At 44.3% G+C, this 26,731-nt stretch overlaps 1 protein-coding gene across 1 annotated transcript in view; it reads left to right on the top strand.

Moving 5' to 3' along the window:
* LOC115692967 (squalene synthase-like) overlaps positions 1–26,731 on the top strand; it is a 102,581-nt gene that overhangs the window by 12,570 nt on the left and 63,280 nt on the right. The gene's annotated exons all lie outside the window — the stretch shown is intronic.

Below are 26,731 nucleotides of genomic sequence, written 5' to 3' on the forward strand. Positions count from 1 at the left end.
CCCGGGCGAGGAGGCGAAGCTCGCCCTCGCCCGGGCGAGCGAGGGCGAGGCTCGCCCGACGCCGGCGAGGCTCGCCCTCCTCGCCCTCCTCGCCCAAGCCTCGCCGGCTCGCCCTCGCCCGCCCGGGCGAGCGAGGGCGAGGCTCGCCGGCGTCGGGCGAGCCTCGCCTTGGCGGGCGGGGAGGAGGCGAGGCTCGCCCGACGCCGGCGAGCTCGCCCGCCCGGGCGAGCGAGGCGAGGCTCGCCGATCCGGCGAGGCTCGCCTCGCTCGCCTGTGCGAGGCGAGCCTCGCCGGCGTCGGGCGGGGCTCGCCCTCGCCCGGGCGAGCGAGGGCGAGGCTCGCCCGACGCCGGCGAGGGCGGCCCTCGCCGACGCGGCGAGGGCCCCTCGCCGGAAAAAAAAAAAAGTAAAAAGAAAAGAAAAAGCTAAAAAGACGAAAATGCCCATGGACAATGTATATCGCGAATGTGCACAAATAACAAGTTGCGTTTTGGTGTCACAAAAAAGTCGCAGAATGCACAATGTCATGGTGAAAGTTTGGGGTTTTTGGTGATTTTTTCCCTTTTATGAAAGAAAGGGACCCATTTTTTCCGCCTGGCTCTGTTCGTCTTGCTCCGAAAGACACAGGAGCTCTGGTCTCTCGCGAGAGTCCCTTCTCTCCCTCGACCATCGCCATTGTCGTCCTAGTCCTCCTTCGTCCAAGACCTCGCTCTCCTCGTTCGGGCCTTTGCATATCATCCGATCCTGAAGCTCCGGAAGCTCGTCCGGTCGTCCCGTGCCTCGGCGACCACCACAGAAGCCCTGGTTGCACCCCTAAAAGAAAGCCACTCCTGCCGAGCAGGTTCGAGAGGGTTTCTGTTTCGACGCTCTTCCACGGAGACGGGCTAGTGTTCGTGTCCGGGGGAAATCTCAAACCAAGGGAGGCGTTTGCTCGAAGCTTGTTCGGCATTTGTGATTTCACTCCTCAACGATGGCAGCAGTTTCGCTCGCCGATTCAAGCGTCTATCTCGACTTCGCCTTAGCTTATTGACCAGGTAAATACTTCAACTCGATCTTGCTTTGTTCTGATGAAGGAAAAAACCCGAAATAGGCACCGTAGGAGAGTTTATTTCATGGATTGCGCACGCCCTGGAACGATTTTTGTAAAACCCGACAGCAGAACCGAGTTCATTACCCTTCGCCGCGCTCCTCCGCTCAACGCTCGTGATATGTTTGATAAAGATGTCTCTTAGAGGTGGTAACGAATTTTCTGGTTCAAGTTGAGAACATGATCAGCGACGTTCACATGGGTAATCTGAGTCAGTAACCATTTGACATGGTTACATGTCTCGGGCTGTTAAGAATGATATGATTTTTGCTGAACACATTGCTGCATGGGTGTTTTCTTTGTATTGCGTTCTATGTTCCACGGTTATCAGTGGTGGTTGTCGGTGAGGCGATGATGCCGAATCCATGGCCCGAGTGTTGACCATCACACGCATCTGCCCCGGTTTGCTTATCGTCGCGTCCCTTTTATCTGCTTGCTTTAATCATGCCGTGTGCGTGTGAATGTTAAACGGTTGATGATAGAGGTGGAGATTGATGGCCGACAGTTCCGGGTGGCGGTGACCGGTGACTCCGGCAGTGGTTCTGGTTCGGTTCTGAGCATAGGCGAACGACGGTGATGCTCAGTTTAAAGGTTCAGAAGTGAAAATCATGGACGAAACATAAATGCTCAAGGTTTACTTTAAAGAGGAGTTGTGTTCTGGGAAGGAGATGAGCGGAGAAGAAGAAGGAATAGAAAAACAATTAATTAGCAAAGAAAGAAAAAGAAAGAAAAAAGAGAGTAAATGATGGACCAAGGCCAAATCTGTTTGCAAGTGGATCGGGTCTTAGATTGGTTTTGATCAGTTTTGGGGTTTAATCTGATTATAATAGGGCTAGGCATGAATGAATAAGCCCATAGCTTCATTTCGGCTTTTTTCGGCCTAGACCTATTTGACCCAAATTCACCCTACATTGGGACTAGGCTCAAGAGCCCAGCCTCTCTTCCTTATTTTCTAGAATATAAAAATAATTTTTTTTAATAAAATAAAAATTTGAACAATTGAAAAATTGAAAACAGGTTAGGAAAGTAGAGTCTTGATTGAGCTTAATTTCATTTAGTTAGTACCCTTATAGTTTAGGGATTACCTTTGATATAGGTTTAGTCGTAGTAGATTAATCTTTCTATAAAAGAAATTGAACTCAGTTTGAATCAAGCAGCAAGGTTGCTGTGCTGGGGCATAATGATAAGGCCATGTATATTCTATAGTTGGTGTTTTATTGAGTTTACTTTCTTATACTTCACTTTTATCGCATTGGTTGTGATTGTCTACTTTTCCTTAATTGCGCACTCATGCATGGACATCATTTAGCGACATAGGATAATAAAATGGTCAAAGATTGCATGAATCATTGAGCTAACAAACCAATCAAGTTAGGATATTGAAAGAGCACTAGTTAGATAATTAGTGTAATCAAGTCTCCGTCCCTAGATCTCTAATTGCATAGAAAGCGAGTCATGCTTCCATGCCTCACTTTGCTCGTAGTCGGCTCCAATAGGCTAGTGGCTATTCCTATTTAGGTAGGACTTCATGGATAGATTTATTCTAATGGTAGTTTTCCAATGTCGTGCGAGGTAAGGGTTTTGGAGCACTCGCTCCGATTGAGGACCATTGGTCCCCAACTTGACATTACTTATAAACCCGTCCTTTTCCCGAGATGACTGTTGGGAGGTTCGCGACAATGTAATATTGTTTGCCTGATTCGTATTGAATTACTTGATCTCATTGTACCATTTACTCGCCAATTTATACTATTCTTGAATTTAATGAAATTGATCGATTGATTTTGAGGCGACCTTTGTTTATGCTTGCTATAATGCAGTGGCAAAGTCTGTAATTGTTTAGTTGCTCCTCTCATTGGAAAACTTTCAAGCAGTGCAAACACCTAAAGAAAACTGATGGGTCAAAGAGAGAACCGCTGGAAGATTCCCGAGCTTGAGGATGCTTATGAGGTTGGAGGTAGAAGCTCTGATAAGTACACATTGATCTTGACAGATGGAGATTCAGGAAAGGCCCTTGTAGTAAGTGCCGGCACCTTTTGGATGTGTGACATGGAAAGCTTCTTAATTTCGTGGCTGAACAATCTTAAAGAGTTGGCTAACCAAACTGAGTTGATGCAGATGGCTGGGCTTTCTATTGTCGGTCGAGATCATTATGGTGTGTTTCCTTTGAGAGGTAAATAACTCAATTTGAGAGAAACCAGCCCTGATAAGATAATGAGAGACATCATGCAGATTCTTGGGTTGCAGCAAGAATTATGACAGTGTCAAATCTTTAAGAAATGGTCATTTGATGATAATGACAAACCAGGTTTTGCTCTTCTATAGTTTTGTTTTGTGTAATTTTTTTTGTCAAGCATGTGCCACTACTGTTGATGCTTCTCATAGTATTGTGAATAAGTATATATTGCTTTCTGGATGTGCATTTGCAGGATCATGATGGCTCCCATTTTAAAGGCCTTTTAATTAACTTCATTCATTTTTTCTGGCCATCCTTGCTCAAAGTTCCATCTCCTTTAATCGGAATGGTGCTGTTTACTTTCTTACTTTCTTATAATATCACCAAATGATGCTGTTTCTTTTTGTACTTCTATTTTTGCTGACTTGGTCCGTTCATAAAACTCTATGATGAGTTTCGCTTCCTTCATTTTCATGTCCCACTTTATCAATTTCAAATCCATCTCCTTTAATCGGAATGAGCGCCATTGCTGATTCAAACTCTCTAGGGTCCCGGCATCCATTGACCCTATTCCCATTTTTAGTCTCAATAAACAAGACAGGCTGCTCCAGTTCTTCGACATAACAGCACCAAATGATGCTGTTTCTTTTCTTACTTCTATTTTTGCTGACTGACCTATTCACAAAACTCTACAATGAGTTTCGCCTCCTTTGTTTTCATGTCCTACTTTATCAATTCCAAATCCATCTCCTTTAATTGGAATAAGCGCCATTGCTATTTCAAATTCTCTAGGGTCCCGGCATCCATTGACCTTATTCCCATTTTTAGGGTGTCGTCATCTAGGTTTAATTCATCGAGTCTCAAAAAACAAGACAGGCCGCTCCAGTTCTTTGGCATGTCAACACCAAATGATGCTATTTCTTTTTTTACTACTCCGCCACCATCATTCCTGTCCTAGAGAATCCCACAAAGGTCATAAACCTTTCGGTCGTGGGGATTCTTCTCGGTCAAATTCCCATTTAAGAACTTGTCTCTTATTTTGGTCATGTTTTTTCGCAACAGCTTCAGTTTGTTGAATGGGAAGTCGAACTCATCCTAGTTATCCTAAATGACAAGACGGAATGAAACAATGTGGATCAAAGGATCTAGAGTAGTCCTGTCCCGAAATTTAATCATGTTTAGTAGGAGCGAGAACTCCTTCTCCTGGGACTACAGTCGTTTAGTCTTCTTTTTAGGGACTGACGGCTCGACCCCATCGTCGTCGGCCTTTCTTTCCCTCTTAGCAGAGGACTCCGACAGGACTTACGGCTTGGCCCCATCACCGCCGGCTTTTCTTGCCCTCTTAGCAGAGGACTCCAGCTCGATTGTTGAGTGGGACTCCAGCTCCAACTCTCCTTCGTTGCTACCCTCCACATGCCAGAGCTTCTTGCATAGTTTGAAAAGAGTCTCATCGTGTTCGGTCTTAACAAAGTTACTCTTCATTATTCTTTTAGGCAACCTCCTCTTCAACATAGCCATCTTGGTTTTTATTTGACATGACTCGTAAGAGTACTCGAAAATCGCCATATTATCTTGAAGGAAAGTGTTAAAAAGCGGGAAATTTGAGTAGGCAATCCATTTATTTCTCGTCTTGAAATTTAGCCATGTTTTGGAGGAGCACGATTTGGTCCTTTGAGGACACAAATGATTGCGCCTCCTACACTCCTCACCTCTAATAGTTGGAACCCCAGTCTCGGAGAATCGGCCGTGAGATATGGGAGAGAGGGAGAGGTAAGAAGGATATGAGGAATTTTAGAGACAGAGAGAGAATATGATAGTACTTTCGTTATAAAAAGGGCAAAAAAGAAAATCAACTTTGACGCTCTAATTTCTGCCTTTTCTATCTTGACGGATGGTTAGAACATGATTCAGGGGGGCTCAACGCTTATTTAATTACTTAGCAGCATTGAATGCCAGTCTAATTTTTATCCCCCACTCTTTTTGCCTTTTCAATTTTTATATTTAAACATACTTATTCTTCTTTTCGTTGACGTTGATTTTGTTGGTTTTTGAAGAGTTTCAAATTTCTCGTTGTTGCTGAATTTTCAAAATCAAGATGTTTGTACTGTGATTTTCTATTTATCATAATAAAACATAGTGAATTTTCAATTTCTGTTTAATTTATTTAAGGTAATGGTCATTTTCTTATTTCTTAGGCATTTAACTAATGATGCACTTGATGACCAAACAAATAAAATAAAAATTTCTCCTACTTCCCATTGTATTTATATTCGAATATCAAATTCAATTAAAATTGTTCTCTCAATCTCTTCTTATTTCTATTTTTGCTGACTTGGCCCGTTCACAAAACTCTGTGATGAGTTTCGCCTCCTTCGTTTTCATGTCTTGATTTATCAATTCTAAATCCATCTTCTTTAATTGGAATGAGGGCCATTGCTGTTTCAAATTCTCTAGAGTCTCGGCATCCATTTACACTATTCCCATTTTTAGGGTGTCGTCATCTAGGTTTAATTCATCGAGTCTCAAAAAATAGGACAGGCCGCTCCAGTTCTTCGACATATTAACACCAAATGATGTTTCTTTTTTTACTTCTCCGCCACCATCATTCCTGTCCCACATAATTCCACAAAGGTCATAGACCTTTCGGTCGTGGGGATTCAACTTGGTCAAATTCCCGTTCAAGAATTTGTCTATCATTTTCGTCATATTTTTTCGCAACACCTTCAGTTTGTTGAAGGGGAAGTCGAACTCATCCAAGTTATCCTAAAGGACAAGACAAAATGAGAACGTGGATCAAAGGATCCAGAGTAGTCCCGTCTCGAAATTTAATCGTGTTTGGAAGGAGCGAGATCTCCTTCACTTGGGACCACAATTATTTAGTCTTTTTCCTAGGGACTGACGGCTCGGCCCCATCACTGCCGGCCTTTATTTCCCTAATGGGAGAAGACTCCAGCCCCATCATCGCCGGCCTTTCTTACCCTCTTAACAGAAGACTTCGGCAGAACTGATGGCCCAACCGCATTGCCGCCGGCCTTTCTTGCCCTCTTAGCAGAGAACTCCGGCGGGATTGCTGAGTGGGGGCTCTGGCTTCAACTCTTCTTCATCGCTATCCTCCACATACCATAGCTTCTTGCATAGTTTTACAAGAGCCTCATCTTGTTCGGTCTTAACAAAGTCACTCTTCGTTATTCTTTTAGCCAACCTCCTCCTCAACATCGCCATCTTGGTTTTTATTTGACATGGCTCGTAAGAGTACTCGAAAATCACCTTATATTATCTTGAAAGAAATATTATCTTGAAAGAAAGTGTCAAAAGCGGGGAAATTGAGTAGGCAATCCTTTTTTTTCTAGTCTTGAAATTCAGCCATGTTTTGGAGGAGCACGATCTGATACTTTGAGGACCACAAATGATTGCGTCTCCTCCATTCCCCTCCTCCAATAGTTGGAACCCTAGTCCCGTTGCTAGCATTCGTTGCTGTTGACACCTGATTTTTAGTTCATTTTTTTAATTTTTTCAAAAATAGCAAAATTAAGATTAGGAACCCTGGCCAAGCTTAGGAACCTATTTCTAAACCAAAACAATTTTTTAAGAATTTTCCTGAATTTTTCCTTAATTTCTTTTAGTCAACATAAGGGAGAAAATAAAAAAAATAACAAATAGAATCCAAAAATTTCATAAAAATAGTCATTTTTTTTTGGTAAGGGCATAAAATAGTCATTAATCTTCTTTTAAATCCAAGTTCATTAATACATCATTAATTTTGAAAAATCTCAACTGGGGATGTGTTTTTCCCAAAATTGGGTAAAACTAAGCTCAAATTGAGTCAAAAATTCAATTGAGTCTTTTCTAGTCAATTTTAGTCCATAGTGTCTTCACAACAAATGATTCTGAGACCTTGAATTTGCATAATGGTGGGTTCAATTGCACAATTTGCTAAAGAAATTAAAAACCCCAAAATTCAATTGAAAATTAGAGATTTTTAAGCCCAAATTGGGGTTCATAATCAATTCGAAATTGTCGAACCCTGAGACTATTATTTCTAAGATTAATAAGGTGTGGGTAATCCAATTTTGGCACCAATTTTACCCAATCAGGTCATCTAGGTACTGAATTAGACAAAAACCCCAATGACCCGAATTTGCAAATTGAAAATCTTAGGTTTAATTGTGACAAAAATTAGGACAAATCACATATTTGGGTATAAAATGTGATGAGGAATTCAATTTTGGGGTTAAATTTGAAAAATTGATTTAAAATTGGGTCTAATTCGTGGATTTAGACCAACTTGGGTCTACCAAGTCGGTTGGATCAACCCGACTCGACCCGGGTCGGCTTTCTTCCTTACCCGACTCACCCAAGGCACAATGAACCCAGAAAAATCAGCTTGAGCTCGTGACTTGCTGGCTTACCTAGACCAAATGAGCACGTGTTAATCTCCGATTCCAGCTGGAGAATCTCCGGCTGGCATTGAAGATTCGATCCAACTAATTTCGAGTCGGTGCTAACCAACTTTGAGCGGGAAAAATTAAGCTAGAAAAGGAGAGAACACATTATCTCGCGCATAGAGAGTGTTTGACAGAATTCCAGAGAAAAGGAGAGAGAGAACGAGCGCAAAAGGAGAAAGATAGTAATCAGAGGTGTGTTGAGGTTCCGAGAGCCGAGCGATCGGCGCTTTGCAGAAAAGCGCTGGCAAATCAGCTTCGACGGTGAGCCTCCTCACTCGAGACAATCGGCCCGAGGTTGGCCGCCACCGCCTGAAAATCTCGATCTGCCGGTGCATCCAGAGATCCTCCGGCGAAACCAAGCTTACCAGTTTGAAGACCAAGTGACGAGGAACAATTCCGCAGGCGTCGATTGGTTCGGAAATCTCATACGATCATCAAACGAAACAAGTAAAAATCGTTTGTAGTCACGGGTTTTCCAAATTTCCAGAAAATAAGATTGAGTTTGATATTATTAATCGTGCAATTTCTTCAATGATTCTGAGTTCTTTGTTGCCTAAAACAAGTTTCTAATCACATTTTGTGTTTGATTGCATTTGGGTTCTTAAATGGCATAAACCGAGTCAATTCGACATGGAAACCTCCTCGCCGGAATTCAGAGACCTTCGCTGGAGTGTCCTTATGGCCATAGGCCATCCAAGTTAGCTTCATTTGACCTTGTTTGATGTTCTGAAAGTTATCTTGATCAATGTAGACTGTTAGGGCCATCCAAGTGTCCTAATGATGTTAGTTTAGGTAAGTTGCAGATTAGCATTTTTCGACTGGTTTTTCGCCAGTCGGAGGTGGTCCGACAGTGGATCTATGAGTTGATATTGATAGAGGATAATCTAGTCAAGGTGTGAACCCAAAATCAGGTCTTGAAAGCCGCCGGAGGGTCGTCGGAGTCGAGCCCAAATAGTCAGCCTCGCGAACCATAAAACTCAGAACATGCCCATTAGGTATTCGACCAATTGCCCCAAAGAACAGGGGGTCGAATAGGTATTCGACCAATTGCCTCAATTGCCCACTATGATCGAGGCCTTAATGGCCAAGGAGAGGCGAGATACGGACGGAGATTGAAGCCGCGATTAAGGACAAGATCTTGCTGTTATATCTATATCTATGTATCCTATTCGATGAGTCAGTGTGCTCCTCGAGTTCTCGTGCTTGAAAAGCTATGGATTAGTTGGCTTGATTTACTTCCAGTGTACGCGATGGCGTGTGAGAGATGACAAGAATGTGTGTGTTGGCGGGCTCCGTGTTGATGCATCGAACTGCTTCCCTCACTTTCGATCAATTGCTGCTCCACGAACGAACATTGGATGCAAAATGCGGGTTCCTGTGTTGCATACGTATTGCAATGGAAAGTTGTGCCTTTCATTGTCCCTTCCATCACAACATCCTTTTGGATGCTTGGTTGGACTAGATAGTAGGGCTTGCGTTCCACGAACATCTCATGTAATTGTTTGGATGGACCGCGAGTGCCGGCTTGTTCTCTCGGATGTGGAACTTTCTTTATGGGTAAGGAGTCATTAACCCTTGTTCCCAAATCTCTAAGCGTTTATTGCTTTATTAGAATGACGCTCTTGCCTCGTCTTTGACCACGTGGAGCTCTCGAGCTTCGTGATGGATCATATTTGGCGGACGTCGTGCAGGAAAGCTACCTGGTTGATCCTGCCAGTAGTTATATGCTTGTCTCAAAGATTAAGCCATGCATGTGTAAGTATGAACTAATTCAGACTGTGAAACTGCGAATGACTCATTAAATCAGTTATAGTTTGTTTGATAGTATTTGCTACTCGGATAACCGTAGTAATTCTAGAGCTAATACGTGCAACAAATCCCGACTCTTGGAAGGGATGCATTTATTAGATAAAAGGTCGACGAAAGCTTTGCCTGTTGTTCTGATGATTCGTGATAACTTGACGGATCGCACGGCTATTGTGCCGGTGACGCATCATTCAAATTTCTGACCTATCAACTTTCGATGGTAGGATAGTGGCCTACTATGGTGGTGACGGGTGACAGAGAAGTAGGATTCGATTCCGAAGAAGCCTGAGAAACGGTTACCATATCAAAGGAAGGCAGCAGGCGCGCAAATTACCCAATCCTAACACGGGGAGGTAGTAACAATAAATAACAATACAAGGCTCTTTGAGTCCGGTAATTGAAATGAATACAATCTAAATCCCTTAACAAAGATCCATTTGAGGGCAAGTCTGGTGCCAGCAGCCGTGGTAATTCCAGCCCCAATAGCGTATATTTAAGTTGCAGTTAAAAAGCTCGTAGTTAGACCTTGGGTCGGGTCGACCGGTCTGCCTCACGGTGTGCACTGATTGGCTCGTCCCTTCTACCGGCGATACGTTCCTAGACTTAACTGGCCGGATCGTGTCTCCGGTGCTGTTACTTTGAAGAAATTAGAGTGCTCAAAGTAAGCCTACGCTCTGTATACATTACCGTAGGATAGCATCATAGGATTTCGGTCTTATTGTGTTGGCCTTCGGGATCGAAGTAATGATTAACAGGGAAAGTCGAGGGCATTCGTATTTCATAGTCAGAGGTGAAATTCTTGGATTTATAAAAGACGAACAAGTGTGAAAGCAATACTTTTCATTCTCACCAAATTCGCGGGTACTGTTCACTTGGGCAGAATGCTCTCCCCTGCATTTCGCGCAGGTACTGTTCACCCGGCGAGTTTCTGTTGATTCCGGCTGATTCTGGCGGCCATTTTGGCTGATTTTCGGAGGCTTGGTCCCTTGAATGCTCGTCTATTTCCCCTCCAAAGGACTCCTCTCCTCATTCAGCACAGAGACTGTGCTTCCAGATCTGAACGTTGCTCATTTTGGTCTTCCTCGACTGAGATACTTGACTGAACGGAGACTTCGGGTCTGGATTATTTACCTGAAGGTAGTTATCCCCTTTAGATACTCTCCATTTGTCTCCCTCCTGCTTGTTTGGGACTGGTGGTCTGCTTGGTGCTCATAGCAATTTCCGGGAACATCAGATACGTGCTTCCTTGTTCTGGTGCGAACTTGGTTCTGGACCGCTGCTGCTGGTGTTTGCCTGGTTGCTGCTTGGTTGGGTACCTGGTTTTAGTCCTATCTATTGTTGTCTCTCTGCTGGTTGGAATTGGAGTCTGTGTTTGTGGTTGCTTTTTCTTTGGAAGAATTGCTGATAAGTATCCTGCTCTGGTCAATGGTGCTGGTGGGTTGACTGGTAGGTGTTCGTGGTTTTGTCCATATGGAAGAGACTATAGTAACCACATTACTTGACCCATCCCCTGTTCTAGAGGCTGAACCACTCCCTGCTGAGGGTACCCATCAGGTGGCTTTTGGTTCTGATGTGAACAAAACAGCAGCTGAACCTAAAGGAAAATCCTCTTCGGTGTTGCATGAGGCTGATCGTCCCTTGGGTCTTAGACCTATCCTCAAGGGCAACTCTAGTCGGAGTCAGAGTAGGGGTCGTCCGAATGACAGGAGTCGCTCTCGTAGAAGAACACATAATGCTGGTGGTGCTATGCACTCTAAGTCTAGAGCAAATTCAGCAAGGAAATCAGTCGAGGGGAGACAGACCTCTTCTCGTCCTCAAGGTCAGATTAACCATGCCCCTTCTCCTAGAACATGGGCAAACGTTGCAAGGGTGATGACTAAAGGTTATGACTTAGCCTTTTTCCTCCCTGAGGAGAATGGTGAAGTCTTTGTAGATATCACTCGAGTTAAGTTTCTGCATGAGAATCCGTTTTGGCTAGAGTGTATTGTTGGTCATTACATTGGGAAGAAAGTCCCCTTTAAATTAACGGAGGAAGCCTTTAAAAAGCATGGGGAGAGCAAGTAGTTGATATTAAACTACACGAAAATGGGTTCTATTTCTTTCGTGTCCCGAATGATGACTTTCGCAGAAAGATAATTGAGAAGGGTCCAATATCTATTTTCAGCAGCTCTATGCTACTTCAATAATGGCATCCAAAGATGAAGCTCAAGAAGGGTGCTATGGATTCTCTTCCGGTCTGGGTAAGGCTAAGAGACATACCATTCTCTTTGTGGTCTCCTGCTGGCATTGGTAGGATTGCAAGCGCCATTGGAAAGCCACTCTATGTGGATACCCAAACCGAGCATATGACTAGAATCTCTTATGCGAGAGTTTGTGTTGAAATCAAAGCCACAAAACCCAGGTTGGAAACTGTAAAGGTACGTTGGGATGGTGAAGTTAACCTGGTCCATATTGAATATGAATGGAAACCGTTGGTATGCTCTTCTTGTGGTTTATTCGGACATAAATCTGGTTCGAATGGATTTGACTGTGCATCTGGTCATCCTGAAGATAGAGCCCAGAAAACACTTCCACCTCAAACTAATGCTAGACCTGACACTACCCTTCCACCTCGTGAAGCTGAAGGGTGGACTAAAGTTAGTAGCAAAAAAGGCAAACTCCCAATGAGCAAAGGTGCAACCCAACCCAGTTCTGCAGCACACCTTGTTCTGGAGGCTAATCCAGGGGGGGAGGATCCTCTTCCTTCTGTTCGAGACCCTTCTACTGCTCAGGGGCTGTTAAGGCCTGATCTGAATTTTCCAAAGGTACCTAATGCAGGGCTGACCAGAACTGCAATTGACCTTCCTCTGGACATGACTTCAAGGGAGGACGAACTGCTGCCTCCTGTTGTGAACCCCCTTTCTGAACATGAGCTGATCAGTTCTGATCTGAACTTCCCGAAGGAATCTAACATAGGGATGAGTCACTCTGCTGTGCCCGGTCCTTAAGGATGTATCCACCAACAAATTGAGGATCTTGTTATTAACTCTCAATCTTCCTCTGATGATTCTTCTGGCTCTCAAGTCGGGGTGGAGAACGACTCTGAAGAGCTACTGCTGGAGGAACCTGCTGTTATATCTCCCCCAACCACCCGTTCTCGAACCTTGATTCCAAATACCTTGGAGGATACCTCTAAAGTCTCCCGAGGGTCTATTCCTAGCTTGAGCTGTCCTGGTACGACTCCTGGCCGGTCCTCCTCAAAGAAGAAAGACAAAAGGAGGAGGTCAAGGAAATCTCAGAGATAATATTTCCGTTTCTTCCTATGTTTTTTGGTATATGGAATATTAGGGGACTAGTACATCCCCTTAGACAAGCTGAAATCCGTTCCTTTATTAGGAATCACCGCCTATCCTGTCTTGGCATTGTTGAAACGAAAGCTAAAGCCTCTCTTTTTGCTGGTATCTCTCGGCAGCTTTGTGGTAACTGGCGGTGGCTCTCCAACTATGACTCCTCCCCCCTTGGAAGAATTTGGTTCGGGTGGAACCCGGATGAGATGGAAGCCACTCTCTTGTCTTCTTCTGATCAGCTGATTCATGTTCAGCTCAGGCTCTTGAATCTGAATAAAATTTGTCTCTGTACAGTTGTTTATGGTGAACATTCCTTTGTGAACCGGCATTCTCTTTGGGCTGATCTGCTGCGTCTGTCTTCATGTAACCTACCTTGGTTTGTCGCTGGAGATTTTAATGCCATCAAAGATCCGCATGATAGAATAGGAAGTACAACTCCCTGGATCCTGGCTTTTGATGAATTTGGGGATTGTCTGAACCAGGCGGGACTTGAAGATATCCGATACGTAGGATGTAGATATACATGGTCGCATTCTTCAGGCGAGAATCGGAAACTCCGCAAGATTGATCGGGTGCTCTCTAATGACATATGGACTCAGCAGTTTTCCTTTTCGAAAGCCACCTTTCTTCCTCCTGGGATATCCGACCACTCTCCCATGGTGCTAAAAATTCTGTTGCCACATATCTCTAAGAAGCCCTTTAAGTTTTTCAACTTCTGGACTTCGCACCCTAAATTCTTGAAACTAGTTGAGCAAGCTTGGGATACTCGGCTAGTGGGCACTCCTATGTTTATCGTTTGCTGCAAACTGAAGGCACTTAAAGCTAAGTTGAAACAGCTGAATAGGAGCTCCTTTTCTGACATTTCCTTGAGGACAGAACAGGCTAGAACAGAACTTTATGCTGTTCAGTCAGCACTTGAGCACCATCCTTTTGACCAGACCTTACAGGCGAGAGAAGAGGAGCTCACACGATCATTCTCTTCCCTAAGACTACTAGAGGAATCTTTCTTCCGACAGAAGTCCCGCATTCGATGGCTCAAAGAAGGGGATTTGAATACCAAATTTTTTCATCACTTTGTCAACAAAAGGCACTTACATAATCGAATTCTCTCGGTTTCAACAGAGGATGGGCTTCTGGTAACTGATCCTCTGGCGATCAGGCATCATGTTGTTGGTCACTTCCAAGGAATTCTCAATGGTGCTAGTGCTTCTAACCAGGCCTCTGTTTTGGAGATACGTGAGTTTATTGGCCGAGTACTAGATGAAAATCAGGGGAATTTATTGGCACAACCGGTATTGGATGAGGAAATCCAGTCTACCCTCTTCTCGCTTGCCAAGGGCAAAGCCCCCGGGCCGGATGGTTATAATGTTGATTTTTTTAAATCTACTTGGGAGATCACTGGTCCCTCCATCCTTATGGCGGTAAGAGATTTCTTTGAGACAGGATGCATGCTTAAAGAGATCAACAGCACTATTTTAACTTTAGTGCCGAAATCCCCCAATGCTTCAGCCATGTCTGATTTCTGTCCTATTGCTTGCTGTAATACCTTATACAAGTGTATCTCTAAAATCTTGGCTACACGGTTAGCTCGTGTTCTTCCAACTCTGATTGGCCCGGCCCAAACGGCGTTTGTCAAAGGACGCAGAATTAGCGATAACATTTTGCTTGCTCAAGAGTTATTCGCTGATTTCCACCACCAGGCGTACCTTCCTAAGTGTGCCATAAAAGTGGATTTCCAAAAAGCCTACGACACTGTTGATTGGAACTTCATTGAGAAGGTCTTAATGGCTTTCAACTTCTCGGCCTCCTTTGTCAAGCTGGTTATGGCATGTGTTTCGATTGCCAAATTCTCTGTGTCTATCAATGGGGAATTACATGGATATTTTGGTAGCACTTGTGGCATTCGTCAAGGAGACCCATTATCGCCGTATCTCTTTATACTGGTTATGGAAGTCTTCTCTGGTATTCTTAAGGCTAAAACAGAGATTCCAGAGTTTCACTGGTTTTGGCGATGTGAGTACACCCGTCTTTCGCATCTCTTCTTTGCGGATGATGTACTTCTGTTTTTCGAAGCTCACTTGAGATCAGTTGAGCTAATCAAGGAAGCTCTCTCTATGTTCACTGAGTGGTCTGGTTTAAAACCAAACACCACAAAAAGTAATATCTTTCTCTCAGGAGGGACCCCGGATTTGCATGACCAGCTACTCCGATGCATCGGATTTCAGCGAGGTACTCTTCCCTTTCGGTACCTAGGTGTGCCTATTATATCCTCTAGGTTGCGTAAGGAGGACTGTAAAGTGTTGATCGATGCCATCACTGCTCGAGCCCGCTCCTGGACCCAACGGTTTTTATCATTTGCTGGTAGGCTGCAGCTTATCAAATCGGTCTTGCATTCCATTCAGGTTTATTGGGCCACTATTTTCTCTCTTCCGAAAGCTGTTTTATATAGAATTGAGGCTATCTTGCGCCAGTTTCTATTGAAAGATCCTGACCTTGGCATAGGTGGAGCGAGGGTAACATGGAACTCTGTTTGCTTACCCAAGGACGAAGGTGGACTAGGTATACGGCGTCTTGTTGAGTACAACAAAGCGATGATTCTTAAGCACATATGGCTTCTTTTCTCTGATAAAGAATCCTTGTGGTGTAAGTGGATACACTCTACTTTTTTAAAAAACACCAACTTTTGGCTTGTCTCCAAACCTACCTTTTGTTCTTGGACTTGGAAGAAAATCCTTGACATGCGGGTTTCTGCTCAAACTAGGTTCCGGTGGAAGATTGGTAATGGGCATTCTCTTTCTTTCTGGTTTGATTCATGGCACATTAGAGGCCCTCTCTACCTTCTTTTCAGTGATGTGGACATTTATCAAGCGCGCATCCCACGGGATACTTCGGTTAGGCAATTTTATGAGGGTACCTGGCAACCTTCGAACACTCTCAACACTATATTGAGCTGGATGTATTCTCCCCCAACTTTTTCGGAAAATTTGAAGGACTCCCTTTGCTGGATCCTTCATCCATCTAAAACTTTCTCAGTTGCTCTTGCTTGGAATCATATCCGAAGGAAAGGACGGCCAGTTCCTTGGTACTCGTTCATTTGGGATCAGAATATTGCTCATCGCCATGCTTTTCTATTATGGTTAGTTTCCCTTAACCGGTTACCTACCCAGGTGTTCCTTATTCATAATCACAGGATTGCCAATGCTCTTTGCGCCTTTTGTGGATCCATACCAGATTCTATCAACCATCTATTCTTCGAATGCACATCTACCAGTAGGTTGGCGTCTATGTGGCAACAAAATGCAGCTTACCTTGGCGCAACCGACCCTGGCAAGATCATATTAAGTGGGCGATGAAAGTTTGTGGAGGAGCCTCGTTTGCTCACCGAATCTCTAGATTTTCCTTTGGTGCTTTATGTCATATCATTTGGACTGAAAGGAACAATGCAATATTCAGACAAAAGAGTATATTCATCCTAGGCATGCGCAAGCATCTTATCAAAGTCGTCAAGGACAAAGCCATTTCCATGGGAGGAGTTGAGGATACTTATAGGAACCGTGTTTTACAAAGAAAATGGGATCTGCCGTCTACAATCTTTATGAATAGGAGTAGCGTTTAAGTCTTTCCTTTGTTTCTTGTGGTGGTTTTGGTTTTCCGCCCGCCTTTTGTGCTGCTATCGGCTGTGTCCGGTGTGTGTTGGCGCTGTTTTTTCGGTGTCTTGGGTCTTATGCCTCCAATTTTCGGATTGGTTGGTTGACCTTGGTTGTAGTTTTCTTTCTTTCCATTTAGCTGGCCTTGGCTTCTTGTATAGTTCCTGCCGAACCTCTCTTGACCTTGTGTGGACATCTCTATGTCTTAATAGGGTCAGGTTCTGGTTTGGGCTTTAGGTTGTATTTGGAGTTCTAAAAAGTTATATACATACTTACCTTACCAAAATAAAAAAAAACTACAAAAGCAAAGGAAAATCGATAGGGTCCTCATTAATAAGCAATGGATCAGAGATTTCTCCTTCGAGGCCTCATTTCTAGCACCGGAAATCTCTGATCACACTCCCATGATTGTCAGAGTTTTTCCTCACCGATTGTCCAGGAAATCATTCAAATTCTTCAATTATTGGATGTCTCACCCGTCCTTCTTGACTACTGTCACACATGTGTGGGATTCACAGATTTCGGGCACTCCCATGTTTGTCTTATGCAGGAAGCTCAAAATGCTTAAAGGGCGTCTTCAACTTCTCAACAGAGATTCTTTCTCTGATATTTCGACCCGCATAGCCCAGGCCAGATTAGCATTGACTTCCACTCAAGATGCTCTTGTTTCTGATCCCTTTAATATGGAATTGGCTCACCTAGAAAAGGAACAATCCCGAGTTTTCTCGGTACTACGACTTCAGGAGGAATCCTTCTTCAAACAGAAGTCTAGGATCAAATGGTTGACTGAAGATGATCGTAACACCAGATATTTTCATCACTATATCAACAAGCGACACCTCCATAATCGCATCTTATCGGTTTCCGACAATGATGGTGCAATCCTCAGTGATCCAAGCCTTGTCCAGCAACATATAGTCTCTCACTTTGAGAGCCTACTTGTTGCTGACAAATCAACCATATGGCCTGATGTAGCGGCCTTTCGGGCTATGCTTCAACGTGTCCTTGACGATAATCAGACCCTCCTACTCTCCCGAGCAGTGATGGATAGTGAGATTCGGAACTCCATGTTTTCCCTGGCCAAAGGCAAGGCCCCAGGTCCTGATGGCTTTAACGTTGATTTCTTTAAATCTAATTGGGACGTTGTCGGCTCTTCTGTTACTTTGGCCATCAACGACTTCTTCCGGTCTGGTTCCTTGCTAAGAGAGCTTAATACTATTATTCTTACGCTCGGGCCGAAGGTACCCAACGCTTTCTCTATGAACGATTTTCGACCCATTGCGTGGTGTAATACCATATACAAGTATATAACCACGATATTGGCGAATCGAATTTCTTCAGTCCTGCCTTCTCTCATCAGTCCCCCCTAGAATTCATTTGTCAAGAAGAGGAGGATTGCTGACAATATCTACCGAAATGTGCTATCAAAGTTGATTTGCAGAAAGCTTTTGATACACTTGATTAGGATTTTCTATAGATACTTTTGCAAGCATTTCGCTTCCCTCCGAATATGGTCAAGCTTATCATGGTATGCGTTACTTCACCAAAATTCTCTGTTGCTATTAATGGTGAGCTCCATGGGTTCTTTGCTAGTGGCCGAGACATTCGACGAGGGGACCCTCTTTCTCCCTATCTATTTCTCCTAGCTATGGAAGTGTTCACGGGCATCCTTGATGCTCAAACTCGGCTTCCAGGATTCAAATTTTTCTAGCGATGTAAGACCACTAGACTTAGCCATCTATTTTTTGTCGACGATGTCTTCCTATTTTCTGAGGCAAATATGGCGTCTATCACTCTTTTGAAGGATGGGCTTCGATTATTCTCTAGATGGTCTGGCCTCAAGTCGAACGTTAACAAGAGTGAGATCTTTATCTCAGGAGGATCGTCGAAAATTCGGAACCAGATTCTGCAATTCTTTGGGTTCAATGAAGGTACGTTACCTTTTCGGTACCTTGGGGTACCCGTCATTACTTCTAGGCTACTTAAGGCTGACTGTTGCTATCTCGTGAACACCATTATGGCCAAAGCTCGCTCTTGGTCTCAACGGTTTCTTTCCTTTGTTGGCCGATTACAACTTATCAAATCGATACTCCATGCCACTCAGGTGTACTGGGCCAATGTTTTCACCCTCATTAAGTCTGTACTTTCGAGAATTGAGCTGATTCTCGGACAATTTCTCTAGAAAGGACCAGAATTGGGCGTTGGTGGTGCAAAAGTCCCTTGGAGTGTCGTTTGCCTCCCGAAGGAAGAAGGTGGCTTAGGAATTCGGAGACTCGCAGATTGTAATAGGGCGTCAATGCTCAAACATATCTGGCTACTCTTCACTGATAAGGAATCTTTATGGTGCAAATGGATCCATTCTACCTTTTTGAAGACTACAAATTTTTGAGTTGTTACCAAGTCGACCTTTTGTTCTTGGGCATGGAAAAAAATCCTGGATATCCGCTAGGAATTTCAGTCAAATTTCAAATGGAAGATTGGTGACGGGTTTTCACTTCCTTCTGGTTTGACCTCTGGCATAATAAAGGCTCCCTCTACAAATTGTTCTCTGACAGAGACATTTATCGATCTGGTATCCCGAGAAACGCTTCTATGGGAGACTTATTCTCCTCGGACTGGCAACAATCATATGTGCTTGATCATTTCCACTCCTGGTCAGATGATACTGTCACAATTGATTCGGAGAGGCGTGACCGGGTTGTTTGGCAGGGTCACTCATCGGGCGTCTTCTCCATCTCCTCGGCTTGGGATATTATTCGCAATAGGGGCGCCCCTGTCACCTGGTCCTCTTTCGTATGGGACCACAACATTGCGCCCAGACATGCGTTCTTACTATGGCTCATCTCTCTTAACAGGCTTCCGATACTTACCTATTTACTGAATTACCGCAGAATATCTGGAGGAGCTTGTGCATTTTGCCATAATATACTAGATTCTATTGATCACCTCTTCTTCGGGTATGCTACCACTCGCTCCCTTGCACTCTTCTGGGCTTCTAAATGCAACCTTCCTTGGCGTAATGGCTCGTGGCAAGAAAACCTATGGTGGGCTATTCGATTCGTTGGCGGTCACAACTTTCATCATCGCATAGCGAGATTCTCCTTTACGGCTCTATGCCACCTCATCTGGACGGAAAGGAACCATATCCTTTTTAGGAACCGGACCCTCTTTTTGCCGGCCCTTCGCAATCACCTATCTAAGATTGTAAGGGACAAGGAGCTTTCCCTTAAGTCTACCAAAGACATTTCTCGTAATAGAAGGTTACAAGTCAAATGGCGAATCTCGGCTTCCATTTTTGACTGACCATATAGTTGGCTTATATCTAGCTTTCGCTTTTTCTGCTAGCTGGTTGTTTTAGCATTTGCTTTAATTGCGCTCCTTTTGCTACCCTTATTTCACAAGCCATTACACCTTTGCACCTGTCGGGACACCCTTTGTGTCGCCTCAGGTAGGAGGTTTTTATGTTCGGTAACTCTCTTTGTTAGTTGCGCGTTGAAAAGTGTATATGCTACTTACCATACCAAAAAAAAAAATAACTGCGAAAGCACAACTTTTCACTCGCCTCTGGTACTGTTCACGCCGGTGCTGTTCAGTTTCTCTCGGTTGCTGGTGCCCACGGTACTGTTCACCCGCCTGGCTTGTTGCTCTCCTGGTCGATCAGGGCACCGGTTTCTTCTGAAATTTGGTGTCTGGGGTCGCCAGTAAGTATCTTTTCCTTCATCCGTTGTAATTCTCGGTCTGTATTTTCTGCTTAGCTGTAGAGTAGACTTGGGAATTACTGGGTTTTGCTCTGCACTCTGGTGCGTATGCTGTTCTGCGGGATTGGCCCACTGGTTTTGGCTGTTTTAAGCTATACGATTCAATTCCTATGCGGTGCTCTCTTGAGTGATATATGGCAGATCTCGTATAAGGGACTCCATGTCTGGAAATCCCAGTTCTCGTGAAATGTTGCCTTTGCCGAAGGTCCCTGTAGCAAAAGCCAAGCAAGTGAAGGGATCCTCTAAGCATTCCTCTATTGCTAATGCTGGCTCTTCCGAAGCCATCCCGCGACCCACGCCCCCTAAGGAACTTGCGAAGTTGAAACTCCCTGGTGCTTCAGTAGAAGCGGGGACTTCCATTGCTGTGACTCAGCTGGCACAGTGGTCTGGTAGTCGCGGACGTAGCTAGGGACGTTCCTTGTCCAACCCACTTCGTATTATTGCTACTGATGCTGGGACGTCTTTTGACCCCCAAGGAAAACAGGAGCCAACTTCAAGGCGAAGCCGTAGCAAGGGGGTTGCATCAACCAAGATACCCCCCCGGGACTCAAAGTTGCAACCAACTCAGCGCTCATGGGCTACTGTTGCCAAGTCTGCTGAGAAGGGATATACCTTAGCATACATCCTTCCCACAATGATCGATGGTAAACCAATTGTTAAAATCTCTAATGAGATTCTTGAAAATATCAACCCAAAGTGGATGGAATGTCTAGTTGGCTATTATGTGGGTAAGAAATTACCTTTAAGTTGACTGAAAATGCTGTAAAAAATGTGTGGGGAACACATGTTGATGTTTTGGCTAATGTGGATGGCTTCTTCTTCTTTCACATTCCTGACGAAGCTGTACGGAGGAAAATCTTGGATGGTGGCCCGATTACCATCCTCAGGGTACCTATGATTATCCAACAACGGCACCCGACTTTGAAGCTGAAGAAAAATTAGCATCAATCTTTGCTCATTTGGGTCAAACTGAGGGATATACCCTATGCTCTGTGGTCTGCAGCTGGCATAAGTGCAGTTGCTAGTGCAATTGGAAAACCATTGCATGTAGATATGCAAACAGAGAAAATGAGAATGATCTCTTACGTTAGGGTGTGTATTGAGATCAAGGCGAATTAGAATCTGCTTGACTCTGTGCAAATCATCCTGAATGATGAGACTTGGTCGATCGTAATGGAATATGAATGAAGACCCGTGTCTTGTATGGTCTGTGGTACGTTTGGACATAGATGTTCTCCCATCAGTGTGGTGCCCACTGTCAATCATGATGCTCCAACACCAGCACCTGCTGCTGAGGACTCCCCACATCTGGCGGATGGTAAATGGGAGACAGTCCGGAAGAGAAATCGTGTGTTGCAGGTGAGAAGCTCTGCTTTAGCGTCCTCCCCTGTATTGGGTTCTGATTCTGTTGAACTCAACGCTAGTTGTGCGGATGATCAATCCCTTCCTGACCCTGATACGCAATCTCCTGCCACTTCTATGGCTTCGCCTGACTCCGAAGACTTTGAAGGGGAGCTGGCCAGCAACGTTGGCAGTGATTCTAAGGAGAAGTCCCACTCTCCTGCCCCGCCACACACTAGGTCGAGAGCTGTTTTGATCCAAGGTGGTGAACCTGATTTGGGTACTCGTGACCCTACTCCTCCTGTTCCCACCATGGCTATTTCCATCCCCGATAGCAGCCCAAAGACTGCTAAGATGTCCAACCCGAAGTAAAACAAACGAGCTAGCAAGAAAAGGCGATAGGCTCTTCCTCTCCCTGTAAATGTGTTTTTTGGAGTTTGGAATATTGTGGGTCTTATGGATCCTCTTAAATAGGCTGAGATTAGATCTCTTGTTAGATCTAACATCCTTTCTTGTATTGGTATCATTGAGACGAATGTTAATCCATCCCTTTTTGATAAGATTTTTGCTGGGTTGATGCCGGGTTGGGTGTGGACCTCTAATTATAGTTCCTCTCCTCGGGGAAGAATTTGGATTGGGTGAAAGCCTCAAGAGGTGGAACTGGTAGTTGTATATATGTCATCTCAGGTTATTCACGGGCATTTGCGGATATTGGCTTTGAATAAGACTTGTTATATGTCGGTGGTCTATGGAGAACACACCTTTGCTTCTCGGCGGGCTTTATGGTCGGATTTTGTCCAATCGAGTATTCGCTTTGCTACTGCCCCCTAGATGGTTGCGGGCGATTTCAAGGCTATCCGACACCATTCGGATAGAATCGGCAGCTCCAATGCTTGGATCCCTGCATTTGATGAATTCGGATTGTTGGATCTCCCATGTTCGTTTTATGCCATAAGCTCAAGATGCTCTCGCGACTAACTTCTTTAGCGTTGGGTTCAACAGAATTAGAACCCAATACAGGGGAGGATGCCAAAGTAGAGCTTCTCACCTGCAACACACGATTTCTCTTCCGGACAGTCTCCCATTTACCATCCGCCAGATGTGGGGAGTCCTCAGCAGCAGGTGCTGGTGTTGGGGCATTATGATTGACAGTGGGCACCACACTGACGGGAGAACATCTATGTCCATACGTACCACAGATCATACAGGACACAGGTCTTCATTCATATTCCACTATGATCAACCAAGTCTCATTATTCAGGATGATTTGCACAGAGTCAAGCAGATTCTGATTCGCCTTGATCTCAATATACACCCTAACGTAAGAGATCATTCTCATTTTCTCTGTTTGCATATTTACATGCAATGGTTTTCCAATTGCGCTAGCAACTGCACTTATGCCAGTTGCAGACCACAGAGCATAGGGTATATCCCTCAGTTTGATCCAAACGGGCAAAGATTGATGCTGGTTTTTCTTCAGCTTCAAAGTCGGGTGCCATTATTAGATAATCATAGGTACCCTGAGGATGGTAATCGGGTCACCATCCAAGATTTTCCTCCGTACAGCTTCGTCCGGAATGTGAAAAAAGAAGAAGCCATCCACATTAGCCAAAACATCAACATGTGTTCCCCACACATTTTTGACAGCATTTTTAGTCAACTTAAAGGGTAATTTCTTACCCACATAATAGCCAACTAGACATTACATCTACTTTGGATTGGTATTTTCAAGAATCTCATCAGAGATTTTGGCAATTGGTTTACCATCGATCATTGTGGGAGGGATGTATGCTAAGGTATATCCCTTCTCAGCAGACTTGGCAACAGTATCACTCAAGAGAGCATTGTATAGGAATTGAAACGTATAGCTTAAAGCAGCCAAAACCAGCTGGCCAATCCCTCATAATAGTATACGCATCAGAGATCTACTCCACAGCTAAGCAGGAAATACAGACCGAGAATCACAACGGATAAAGGAGAAGATACTTACTGGCGACCCCAGACACCAAATCTCAGAAGAAATCGGTGGCCTGATCGACTAGGAGAGCAACAAGCTAGGTAGGTGAACAGTACCGCGGGCACCAGCAGCCGAGAGAGAAACTGAACAGTACCAAAGGCGAGTGAAAAGTGGTGCTTTCGCAGTTGTTTGTTTGGTTTTTTTTTTTGGTAAGGTAAGTAGTATATTCACTTTTCAACGCGCAACTTACAAAGAGAGTTGCCGAACGCAAAAACCTCGTACCTGAGGCGACACAAAGGGTGTCCCGACGGGTGAAAAGGTGTAACGGCTTGTGAAATAAGGATAGCAACAGGAGCGCAATTAAAGCAAAGGCTAAAACAACCAGCCAGCAGAAAAATCGAAAGCTAGATATAAGGCGACTATATGGTCAGTCAAAAATGGAAGCCGAGATGCGCCATTTGACTTGTAACCTTCTATTACGAGAAATGTCTTTGGTAGACTTAAGGGAAAGCTCCTTGTCCCTTACAATCTTAGATAGGTGATTGCGAAGGGCCGGCAAAAAGAGGGTCCGGTTCCTAAAAAGGATATGGTTCCTTTCCGTCCAGATGAGGTGGCATAGAGCCGTAAAGGAGAATCTCGCTATGCGATGATGAAAGTTGTGACCGCCAACGAATCGAATAGCCCACCATAGGTTTTCTTGCCACGAGCCATTACGCAAAGGAATGTTGCATTTAGAAGCCCAGAAGAGTGCAAGGGAGCGAGTGGTAGCATACCCGAAAAAGAGGTGATCAATAGAATATGGTCTATTATGGCAAAATGCACAAGCGCCTTTGGATATTCTGCAGTAATTCAGTAAATAGGTCTGTGTCGAAAGCCTGTTAAGAAAGATGAGCCATAGCAAGAACGCATGTCTGGGCGCAATGTTATGGTCACATACGAAAAAGGACAAGGTGACGGGGGCGCCTCTATTGCGAATAATATCCCAAGCGGAGGAGATGGAGAAGACGCCCGATGAGTGACCCTGCCAAACAACCCGGTCACGCCTCTCCGAATCAATTGTGACAGTATCATCCGACCAGGAGTGGAAAGGATCAAGTACATACGATTGTTGCCAGTCCGAGGAGAATAAGTCTCCCACAGAAGCATTTCTCGGGATACCAGATCGATAAATGTCTCTGTCAGAGAACAATTTCTATAGGGGGCCTTTATTATGTCAGAGGTCAAATCAGAAGGAAGTGCAAACCCGTCACCAATCTTCCATCTGAAATTTGACTGAAATTCCTGGCGGATATCCAGGATTTTTTTCCATACCCAAAAACAAAAGGTCGGCTTGGTAACAACTCAAAAATTTGTAGTCTTAAAAAAGGTGGAATTGATCAATTTGCACCATAAAGACTCCTTATCAGTGAAGAGTAGCCAGATATGTTTGAGCATTGACGCCCTGTTACAATCCGCGTGTCTCCGAATTCCTAAGCCACCTTCTTCCTTTGGGAGGCAAACGACACTCTAAGGGACTTTTGCTCCACCAACGCCCAAGTCTAGTCCTTTCTAGAGAAATTATCTGAGAATCAGCTCAATTCTCGAAAGTACAGACCTAAGGAGGGTGAAAACATTGGCCTAGTACACCTGAGTGGCATGGAGTATTGATTTGATAAGCTGTAATCGGCCAGCAAAGGAAAGAAACCGTTGAGATCAAGAGCGAGCTTTGGTCGTAATGGTGTTCACGAGATAGCAACAGTCAGCCTTAAGTAGCCTAGAAGCGATGACGGGTACCCCAAGATACCGAAAAGGTAACGTACCTTCATTGAACCCAAAGAATTGCATAATCTGGTTCCGAATTTCTGACGATCCTCCTGAGATAAAGATCTCACTCTCGTTAACGTTCGGCTTGAGGCCAGACCATCCAGAGAATAATCGAAGACCATCCTTCTGAAGAGTGATAGACGCCATATTTGCCTCAGAAAATAGGAGGACACCGTCGACAAAAAATAGATGGCTAAGTCTAGTGGCCTTACATCGCTAGAAAAATTTGAATCCTGGAAGCCGAGTTTGAGCATTAAGGATGACCGTGAACACTTCCATAGCTAGGGGAAATAGATAGGGAGAAAGAGGGTCCCCTCGTCGAATGTCTCGGCCACAAGCAAAGAACCTATGGAGCTCACCATTAATAGAAACAGAGAATTTTGGTGAAGTAACACATACCATGATAAGCTTGACCATATTCGGAGGGAAGCGAAATGCTTGCAAAAGTATATCTAGAAAATCCTAATCAAGTGTATCATAAGCTTTCTGCAAATCAACTTTGATAGCACATTTCGGTAGATACGATTTATGATAAAAGCCAGCAAATAATTCCTGTGATAGAAGGATATTGTCAGCAATCCTCCACTTCTTGACAAATGAATTCTGGGGGGAATTGATGAGAGAAGGCACGATTGAAGAAATTCGGTTCGCCAATATCGTGGTTATATACTTGTATATGGTGTTACATCACGCAATGGGTCGAAAATCGTTCATAGAGGAAGCGTTGGGTACCTTCGACACGAGCGTAAGAATAGTAGTATTGAGCTCTCTTAACAAGGAACCAGACCGGAAGAAGTCGTTGATGGCCAAAGTAACAGAAGAGCCGACAACGTCCCAATTAGATTTAAGGAAATCAACGTTAAAGCCATCAGGACCTGGGGCCTTGCCTTTGGCCAGGGAAAACATGGAGTTCCGAATCTCACTATCCATCACTGCTCGGGAGAGTAGGAGGGTCTGATTATCGTCAAGGACACGTTGAAGCATAGCCCGAATGGTCGCTACATCAGGCCATATGGTTGATTTGTCAGCAGCAAGTAGGCTCTCAAAGTGAGAGACTATATGTTGCTGGACAAGGCTTGGATCACTGAGGATTGCACCATCATTGTCGGAAACCGATAAGATGCGATTATGGAGGTGTCTCTTATTGACAAAGTGATGAAAATATTTGGTGTTACGATCACCTTCAGTCAACCATTTGATCCTAGACTTCTGTTTGAAGAAGGATTCCTCCTGAAGTCGTAGTACCGAGAAAACTCGGGATTGTTCCTTTTCTAGGTGAGCCAATTCCATATTAAAGGGATCAGAAACAAGAGCATCTTGAGTGGAAGTCAAGATTAATCTGGCCTGGGCTATGCGGGTCGAAATATCAGAGAAAGAATCTTTGTT

Source organism: Syzygium oleosum, unplaced genomic scaffold (assembly GCF_021117445.2).
Source record: "Syzygium oleosum isolate NSW1041296 unplaced genomic scaffold, Sole_v2.1 Sole_v2.36, whole genome shotgun sequence".
Taxonomy (NCBI): domain Eukaryota; kingdom Viridiplantae; phylum Streptophyta; class Magnoliopsida; order Myrtales; family Myrtaceae; genus Syzygium; species Syzygium oleosum.